The following is an 11,067-nucleotide window of genomic DNA, read 5'->3' on the forward strand; positions in this document are numbered from 1 at the left end:
GCACTATACTGGTTCCCTGCTGAATAGACCTACCCCATAAAACAAATTGGCCTTATTTTATCGCTTGTGACTATGGCTGTTATAATTAGTTGTCATAGTTTGTTTAGCATATAAATATGTGACCTGACAGACAGGAACAGCAAGATGTATAAAACTAGTGGTGCACAGCTCTGACCAAGGGGTGTTTTATGTTATATTGGTCATTTTTCAGTAGCACAATGTTGTAAAAGCATTATTATCTTTTTTCTTTATATAGTCACAATGTCTGTCAACAGAAACACTTTGAAACATATCCATGTTTTTGCCATCAACCCCCACCTCACACAATAATGTGTAACTTTGTAGTTTGGAAATAGAAAACAGTGCTGCATTGTTCGTTAGAAAATACATATGAGTAAACTGTCATATTGACAACAACAGTTTGACTTTCTTGACATAACCAATGGCATCATGACTTGCCATTTTGATTGCACTGACCGTTTCAATGGCATAAATATTTGCTTTTGTGGCATAAACTAAGCATTTTGAACAAGATATGTGCTTTTGCAAGTTATCCACTATGCAGTGCAGTTTGCACTAATTGCTTTGAGAAATGCATTTAACTGTTGCGCAAATGTATGATTCGAGATATGCACCAAAGCGATTGAGAAAAACTGTAAATCAAGTCCCGGCATTTATAATAAATTCTTCCATATTTCGGAATGTGTTTGTCTGCAGTCAAATCTGCTGTGTCAGATCATGCTTAAAGAGGCTCATCTCCATCTGAGTGTGGAGCTGGTTTTGTGACCTGTTTGTGACACCACATGAGATGGATATTTGGTTTGTGTAGGCTGATATTGATGTGTATACCGGATGTTTGTGGGTTTTTTTTTTGCATGCACATACTGCCGGAAATTACAGTTTGGAGGATGGAGGGCAGTGGTTCACAGGTTCATCACTCTTCTGTAAACATAAACATGTCCAACAGCTACAAGTCAGGCACTCTCAAACCAGATCCAGACCAACTCACACCAGATCCAGACCAACTTATCCTTACCATTGAAGAGTCGGTTCAGGACTAGGCCCACTTCACTGTATGCAGCCTGTCAACATCTATCCTGTAAAAATATATGTAAAAAAATATGTAAAAAAACACCAAAGTAACTTTCCCCCTCTTTCTTGGCCTATTTTTTAGTATTGAATTGTTTTTCACTCTCCTAATCCAGGATGCTTTAGAGAACCAGGCCACATAAGTTAAGAAAAAAACATTTCTCTCTTTTTTTGATTATTTAGCAAATTATTTTTCACTCTCCCTCCGGTGACCTGAATAAGGTTGGTGTCTCCCACGCAGCATTCATCCATCTACTGTAAGGGCAGTCAGCTTGTGAACTGACTGCTCCTATGGGTCTCCTTGGGCTGATTTGGACTCTTCCCCTGCTTGCATGCATGTCTGAACTGAGGCTACCTCTACAGTCGGGGCAACACTGCTGTTGTTGCTGCTTCTACACTAGTCTGCCAAGTCTCTGGTTTTATTGACAGGAGGAAATCCATACGCCTCGCGTTTCCCTTAATGACTTCTGCAAGTGCGGACAAGAGAGAGAGAAAGCGAGAGAGTGAGAGCAACAATGAGAGAGAGAGAGAGTGCATTAGAGAGAGTGTATGTGGAATAAGGACAGAGAAAGAAAATGAGAGAGAGGGGGATACTGAGAGCAAAGGGGAGACTGAGAGAGGGGGGGAGAATGGAAGCATGAGTGAGAGAGAGGGAGAATGAGAGAAATGCATAGGGAGAGGGAGAATGAAAGAGAGAGAGCGAGAGCAGGAGAAAAAGAGGGGGAAACAGAGGGAGAGAGAGGGAGAGTGGTGTTTCCTGTGACTCATGGTGCACTGGAGGACCGGAGGCTGTGGTTTTCAGCTCACCACTGGAGCTGTGCCATGGTGTCTGCATGTCTGCACCACAGTGGACCCCAGTGCACACATACATACACACACACACACACACACACACATTCACATTCACACACACACACACACACACACTCATTCAGACACACACACACATACAGAGATGTGCTCATGCATGCAAAAACATAGGTTTACACATGCACACGCCCATGTATCCATGCACAAGCCCTTTTTCACAACATAGCATACAGTCAAAGGTCACAGTCTACAGTGCACACACACACACACTTACTGACACACAGACACATACACACATAAATATGGACATTCAAGCACACACAACCACACTGAGCAAAAAAACAAATAAAACATTTCAAATGGTTGGGCATGCACAAACTCAAACATACACACACACACACACACACACAACCACACTGAATTAAAGCAATCCAAATGCACACACACACATTAAACATCCACAGTTCAACCAGTCTAAAATACACTCACACATACACACACACATGAATGCCTGCTACACAAAAATACACACATAGCTTACTGTATAGAAAATACATACATGTGCACATATGCGCAATAGCCACAAAAATGCATAAACACAGACATACACACAAGCATGCATTTTGGGTCAAACCCTTTGACTGAGATTAATTTCAGCCATTAATGCATGCCATGCTCACACGCACAGACAGACACACTCACACCCACATACATACACACACACACACACATACACACAGAGAGAGAGACACATACACACACAATGAAATGAAAACAGTCTGAACAGCCTCAGTGAAAGTGTTTATGTCCGCGTAGCTAATAATCTGTTTCGTTTTTTCAGTTGAGTTCACTTTCAGTGACCTCACACTAAGCAGATTGTGTTAGAAAAGTTAGACCCTGGGCTTTGTCTGGACTCCTGCTCACTGGCTGAAGAGCTTCAATTCCACTGCCTTCTAATGAGAAACACTTGGGCTAAATATGAAAGATTGGACTCTGAGATCTTATAAATATCAGCACATGGCTTGGATACGGCCCTGGCTCATGCCAAAAGAAGGCCAGATCGGTGTCAGACGTGACGTCTAAGCTGAAATGTCTTGGTTGGAGGAAATGACTTGTATGTCTTGGGTAGAACAAGATGACTCTGCTTTTTGCCTTTGTTTGACAGTTCAGAGCAGAGATTTTCTTAAGGGGTAGATCTTAGCAATCTTAGCAGTTTTCCAACTGCAAAAACATAACAGCAAACTAGGTTTCGCTTGGGTGACATGTATCACCAGTCCACTTTATCCATCCACAATCCATCCACAATCCATACAATGCGATTTGTTCTCTGACGACATGAATTTATGCATGTATAATAGGGCACGGTAGTCAATTCTCTCATAAGATTCCATTAAAATGACCTACTGTAGCCTTTGAAGCTAAAGTCCCAGAATCTGGCTTGTTTGTGAAAATGCAGGAAGAAATGGCTACATTTTTGATGCTACTTTTAAAGATGGCGACAGCACTGAGTATATGTTTGGCTGAATTACAATGCCTATAAAAAGATAGATAGATAGATAGATAGATAGATAGATACTTTATTGATCCCCAGGGGAAATTCAAGGTCTCAGCAGCATACAGACAACACAAACACATTCTTTAACAGCAGAAAGAGTAATTAAAGTATATAATATAAAAACACAACTAAGCAATAAGGACAGTAGAAGATAAAGAATATGCTAAATATACTAAAATACAAATTATACTAACACTTAATCTAAATCAATTCTAAAAACAGTATCCACATAGCCTAGTAGTGATTAATCAATCAGAGGTGCTTGCAATGACTGAGGCAGGGACTGAGCCTGTGATTCTCTCTGCATAGTCAGGTAAGGTAAGGTGCTCTGTGTGAATGAGTGTCATGGTGATAGTGCAAATGAGTAAGTCCAACAGTGCAACAATGCAGAAATAAAGTAAAGTCTATATATCTATATATTTAACTATTTTAACTATTTTAAAAAGTCTTCAGCCCCATGCTAAAGTTGACTAAAAAGAGGAATAAAAAAAATATCTTTTGGAAATGGATCTTAATGCATTAATTAAAAAAATGAGGAAATATCCAACCTTTAAGGACACCAATTTTCTTTGTAAATGAATACTGTACCGTAAATAAATAAATGTTCTTCATTAAAATACAGGGTGCATAAGTATTCATACCCCTATGTTAAACCAATGTTGAATTCCCATAGGGGCAGGCAGATTTTTATTTTTAAAGGCCAGTTATTTCATGGATCCAGGGTACTATAAATCCTGAGTTATAAATAAGTTCCTTTGGCCTTTGGAATTAAAATAACCCCACATCATCACATACCCTTTACCATCTCACGATTGGCATGGGGTACTTTCCATAATATCATCTCTCAATGCAGATCAAACCAGCTAGGCTAACTGAAATAAAACCATCCCAATCTCTAGGTATGTTATGTCAAGGAAAATGTGTCCCGGCATTCTATACATTATCCCTTACATAATGTAGGTGCATGAAAGAGTGTGTGCAAGTGACTGAGGATGCGAGAATCAGAGTGTGTGTCTGGATGTTAATGTTTGTGTTTATGGTATTTGGCAGATGCTTTTTTTCATCCAAACTGAATGGATGTGTGAATGAGAGTCTGAGAGCAAGGAGTCTGAATTGCGCAAATGCTGCAGTCAATGTTTTGGCCACTGCAGAGGGTGGCCATTACAGGCTAAATAAACGTTGGAGAAATATGTCACACGACAAAGATAAACTATAAATCTCAAATTTTAGGGTGACAAGCAGTGGTGTAGTAGTAAAATAAGAGGTGGGTAAACTATGAATTCTGTGATCACAGTGGGGTGGACTGGGCCATGTGTTATCGGATTTTTAAAAAAGGCATTCAGAACATGTTTGATGATGGTGGAGGTTATTGGGCAATGTTCATAACAATACCAGTGGTATTAAATGGTTCCTTAAGTGTTAATGTAGAGGTGGATAAACTGTGTTTACTTGTGTTTAGCCTCCACTACAACCCTGGTGACAAGTGATGGACCATCAGCAATGAGTGAGTCACTGGCTGTGTCTACGCAGCTTTAGTCCTGCACAGAGCAGCCACACTCCTTCATCCTGCAGCTCACTGTCACTCATGTGCTCTCAGGTGGGACCACACATACGCACACACACACACACACATACACACTTTGCTGCACTGATGCCATGCTTTTACAGCTTGTCTCTGAGACTACAGTGAGTTGGCCTGTTTAGAAAAAAACACAGTTGACAAACAGATTTCACACTCAGCACTTCCATATACTGTATATATTTATGCACCTTCTTGCATAACTCTTCTACTGTATCTCTCCTCTCTTTTAGCCCTTTGAATATCATATTTATGTCTGAAGTAAACTATTAATGCTGAAGTGTCTTGCGTATAGGAAATTAACTCAGTGACTGGTTTCACTTTGGCTCTTGCTGTCCCAGGTTCCTTTGAAGAGAGAAACTGCAGGGCTCCTCATAAAACCTGTCTTTGAAAACTGCAGTAGCAGCAGCAACAGCAGCAGTGTCTGACGTGTACAGTTACAGAGTGTGATGACTCACCCACACACACACACACACACACACACACACACACACACACACACACACACACACACACACACACACACACACACACACACACATAGCTGGGGCACAAAGGCAGCCTATCACTCCTCTCTGCTCTCAGGGCGCTGTACTGTCATTGGGACGCTTCACTGCACATTAACTATGGACATGGTGGGTTTCAGAAGCAAGGCAAGCCAGAGGGGATGAGGCGAGGGGGGATGGAGGGGGTGGTAGTAGGGGTGAAAGGCAGAGCCACAATACGCCTCTGTTGGCTTGCGTCAAAGTGCAAGTAAATGGTGTTTAGTGAAAGATCCGGTGCCGCTTAGTGGAAATAAATGCACACACTCCCATATGCACACACACACAAATACACACCCAAATGCACATGCACACACACACATGAGGAGAGGAGAAGAGAGTGCTTTGGTGCAGCTTGGGGACACCTACACATGCGTGCATGCACACACACACAAACACACACACACACAGACACACAGACACACACAGACAAATGAAGGCCAGAGAATGCTTTGGTGGCGCTAGGGGACATAGCACATGTATACACACACACACACAGACATACACACACACACACACAGACAAATGAAGGCCAGAGAATGCTTTGGTGGCGCTAGGGGACATAGCACATGTATACACACACACATATGCATACACACACACACACACACACACACACACACACACACACAAGAGGAGAGAGCAACAGAGATGGCCCCTGGGGCAGGTGACCCTTCGTCTGGCCCGTTTCATCTTTTGCTCCGATGGACGAGATGAGAAGAGAAGAGAAAGGGAGGGGAGAGGAGGTGAGGAGAGGAGAGGAGGTGAAGAGAGGAGAGGAAAGAAGGTAAAGAGAGGAGAGGAGGTGAGGAGAGGAAAGGAGGGGAGAGGAAGTGAAGAGAGGAGAGGAAGTGAAGAGAAGAGAGGAAAGGAAGTGAAGAGAGGAGAGGAAAAGAGGGGAGAGGAGGTGAAGAGGAGAGGAGAGGAAGTGAAGAGAGGAGAGGAAGTGAAGAGAGGAGAGGAGGTGAAGAGAGGAGAGGAAGTGAAGAGAGGAGAGGAAGTGAAGAGAGGAGAGGAAGTGAAGAGAGGAGAGGAAGTGAAGAGAGGAGAGGACGTGAAGAGGAGAGAAAAGAAGAGCAGAGCGTCCTGACTGAGACATGTTATTAAGTGTCCCTCTGAGAACAGCTCAGAATAGCCATCCAGGGAAGGCTGTGTCCGTATGTGTGTGTGTGTGTGTACGTACAGTAATGGGTTTGAATGTTGCCGATGAGCTGGATCAAAAACACTGAATCATTCTCTCTTCCAAATAGCATTCATAAACACGGACACAAGTAGATAAACACACACACACACACACACACACACACACACACACACACAGACACACACACCACATACACACACACAGAGGGATCTATTTCCACCTGTGCAGCCATCGCCCTTCAGTCGACCTTGAGGTATTTCTGTAGTGAAACACAAGCTCTTGGCACCGTAAAGACCCTCCCAAGGTCGGCTGTGGGCCATCATAATGGTTATTAATAGGCCATTTGTCCCCGAAGGCCACACCATCTGAACATGCGATGGAAAGGATGAATAGAAAGTGACGCAGGCCTTGCCGGTTCCAGACGAGTAGATCCACGCCCTTTAGTCTCTCTCTCCTCAAGTGTCGCCATACAACCCATGACTTGTGCAGAACTCTCTCTCTCTCTCTCTTTCTCTCTCTCTCTCTCTCTCTCTCTCTTTCTCTCTCTCTCTCAAATAACAATTCAATGAGCTTTATTGGTTTGTCTGTACAGCCAAAGTGATATGAACTGTATATAATACAACATGAAAACTATCAAGAAAATAAATATTTTATTCTCTCTCTCTCTCTCTCCCTCTCGTGACAAGTTCAACCATTTGAACACAATCCAAGTCGTGCACAACTATCTCTTTCTCTCTCTCTCTCTCTCTCTCTCTCTCTTTCTCTCTCTCAAGTCTAACCATTTCTTCACAATCCATGACTGGTGGACTCTCTTTATCCATTCTCAAATCTCGCAGTTTCTACTAGAGCTAATCCACACATGGTGCAGCACTTTTTATAATGTGTTTCTTCTCAAGTCATGCAAAGCTCAAGGGTCTAGTCCACAAAGTTAGCTCACTCCGTGATTGGTTTTGGCGTGTTTTAGGTGGTGTTTTGGGGCAGCCGTGGCCTACTGGTTAGGGCTTCGGGCTTGAAACCGAAGGGTTGCTGGTTCAATTCCTGACCAGTAGGAAGAATGTGGGCAGGGGAAATGGTTGAGCACTGCTTTCCCATGCCCACATCCACGGCTGAAGTGCGCTTGAGCAAGGCACCTAACCCTCACTGCTCCCCGAGCACCACTGTAGCAAGGCAGATCACTGCTCTGGGTTAGTGTGTGCTCATTGTTTGTTTCACCTCACCATTTGTTCACTGTGTGCTCTGTGTGTTCACTAATTCACGGATGGGATAAATGCAGAGACCAAATTCCTTGGATATGCAAGTATACTTGGCCTATAAACCTGATTTACATTTTACATTTACACAGTCACACCAGAACAAGACCGGAACCACTTCAGAGTAATAGGTATGCTGCTGAATTGAAATCCAGTATGAATATCTCCACCACTCTGGGTTCAGTGACAGTCTACTGCTGTGCACCTTGCCTTTGTGTTGGTTTGTTTGTTTGTGCATGTATTTGTTTTTTTTATTTCAACTTGGGATGAGTCGTTCAGAAAGTCGGCACGAAGCACTTTACCCATTCAGCCATAAGACAGTCAGCACTGCAGCTCTTCCTCTCACAGAGAGCACTGTTGGAGAGTCTGTGGGTAGGTGTTTGAGTGAAGGAGAGAAAGGCAGGAAGAGAGAGAGAGAGAGAGAGAGAGAGAAGAGAGAGAGTAAGAGAGAGGGGGAGACAGAGAGTGAGTGATTTTCCAGTAAAACCTTTTTTTCCCTCCCCAAGAGCACTTCCTGTGGTGAATGTTTTAATTGAACGAACATGACATTACCTCTGCTCTGCTCTACGTAACATGATCCTATACAGAACACCAGGCTTAGGAAGAGGAGTTGTCCTTGAGTTCCTTCTAGAGGCAGAAGGTTCAACATTCAATGATTCAACACAAGATTCATCTCAACGCTGTCTTTGACACATATAATCAAACAGACAAGGACCTACAAGTAGTGTTTCCAGTGAAAAATATCTTGTTTCTGAAATTATTATAATTATTAAAGGCTAAAATCTACATTTTGGCCGTGTAATTTGAGAAGGGTGTAGATACAAAAATAATTTGTAGTTTTAGTTTTATCTCACAGGTGCCTTTGTGTTTCTCATGCATGCGAAGTACAAGATGGAGCACAAAAGACACTCAGATATTAAAAACACGCAAGAGAATCTTTCTTGTTACTCTCCTGATGGTATGTAAGGATGGGAGGACACAGTGTTTCAGTAGAGTGCTGTAGTTTAGCTCAGGCCGATGCAGAGGGCGCCTAAGGCGGTCTCTCAGGACCTGTGGCGGTGCTGTTGGAGTCTCTAGAGGGACCGGATGCTGGAGGGCTCATTTAGGAGCGCAGCCCAACGGATATCTGTCAGCACATTCCTGAGCCCGACCGAAAACCAGAGGGCCCACACAGCACACCTACCTCCCTCCTTGTATTTTTTTCTCTCTCTCTCTCTCCCACTCTCTCTCTCCCACTCTCTCTTTCTGTCTTTCTTCTTTCCTTCCTCCTCTTTCTATCTTCATTGTCTCTGTCCTTCTCCTTCAGCTGTGTGAGGGAGGGCAGGATGGGAAGTCATTTTTAAGATATGGTCTCTGGACTGTGATGTCTACATGTGTTTAGTTTGACAAATGTGGATTTCATTGTTTTGATTGTGGATTTCACACACACTCACACACTCTTTCCCTCTTTTCCTTTTCTTCAACTGCCCCTCTTCTCCCCTCACTCTTATCTCTTTTCCCCTTTTCCTCTCTTTCTGCATCTCTTTCTTTCCCTCACTCCTCTCCTCTCTTCCCCATCCCTCTTTGCTCCTCTTTTCCACTCTTCACTCATCTTCGAGCCAAAATGGTGAAACAAGCAACTCTAAAGAGGACTAAACGATGTCATTCAACAACAGGTTGTTTGTCTCGATCCTGCTCTCACAGTCACGGAAGGTCATACCTTCAGAGTGCCGTAGATTGTGTTCTTTGAAGGATGCTACCTCTGAAATGAGACACGTCATCCCTCTCTTTTCTCCTCTCATACCTTCCAGCTCCCCCACTCCTCTCTCCTCTCCTCTCCTCAGGTCAGTTCAGTTCTATGTCACTGTCACTTGCAACTGACCGAATATGATCCTTTTAACACAAAGCTGTGTTGTCCAAGCATACAGCACGGAAACACAGAAACACATCAAACTACAGAAACACAGAATCTAAGTCAGGTGGGAAAATGCTGCTGCCTTACGGTATGTGTCCATTATCACGGCAAAACCCACCACGCCGTACATAGCCCATTGATTTCCTATGGAGAGCAGCAAGGCGTAGTTAACGCATCCGCAATGCACCTCCTGCACACCTGGTGGTGTGGCCATTCGAGCAGAAGTGGTGCGTCGAGAAGTTGGGCTCTGCTGAACTTTATGCAAATGAGAGCGGTTAACGCGAGGTGGTTAGCCAATGAAAGTATACATCTTCGATAAACAAGTTCTCTCCTTTGCTCTAGTCTACCGGTCCGGAACATTAACCTGTCAGAAATATTTGTTCCACCTGATAATCGTCTTGGTTTAATGAAAATATATTAAGCTATATAGTTGCGAAGCCATTAAGTTTAGAACAAGCTCACCTCTGCACCCTATCAAAAAGACCTTGTTAGCGACTTGAACCAAGACAGAAGGTGCTTGGAGGAAAATGTCAGTGATATTTGTAGGTGTTTCAATAAAATATATTACAATTCCTTACATTGGTTAACAGTATTAATTTACGTCTTAAGTATAGGCTACCTCCACGTAGGCATTGTGTAATTAGACAAGATAAAATGTTACACCATACGTTTAGGACAAACAGAAAGCACCATGGAGGCAAAATCCAGCGGTTAAACTCCTAAAAAGAGAGTGTAGGAAGACTGAAAGAAAATGGCGTAAATACAAACTTCAGATCCACTATGAAATCCATAAAGAGATGCTCCGCACATATAACTCTGAAATATGCAAAGCAAGACAGTCTTTCTTTTCTATAACATTATCAGTAGAAATTCAAATAACACTCATATTCTAATTTTAACTGTTGATAAGTTAACAAATTCCCCCTCACAATTAGCGCCTGAACCTCTCTCAACTAATAAATGCAATGACCAATGAGTTATCATCTTTTTTCAAAGGTAAAATTGACAAAATCAGACTCAACATATCTGCTCAATTACTAATTCAACAACCGGAACTTCCAGCTATAAACAGAGGGAAACTTAACTTGATGTCAGAGTTCAGCTTGATACATGTAGACTGGCTGAAACACTTGGAAATAACGGTTTGCAGAATCTCAGCTCTTCCACATGTGTCTTGTGACACTCTACCACTCTACCACTGCCT

Source organism: Alosa alosa, chromosome 8 (genome assembly GCF_017589495.1).
Source record: "Alosa alosa isolate M-15738 ecotype Scorff River chromosome 8, AALO_Geno_1.1, whole genome shotgun sequence".
Lineage (NCBI taxonomy): Eukaryota > Metazoa > Chordata > Actinopteri > Clupeiformes > Clupeidae > Alosa > Alosa alosa.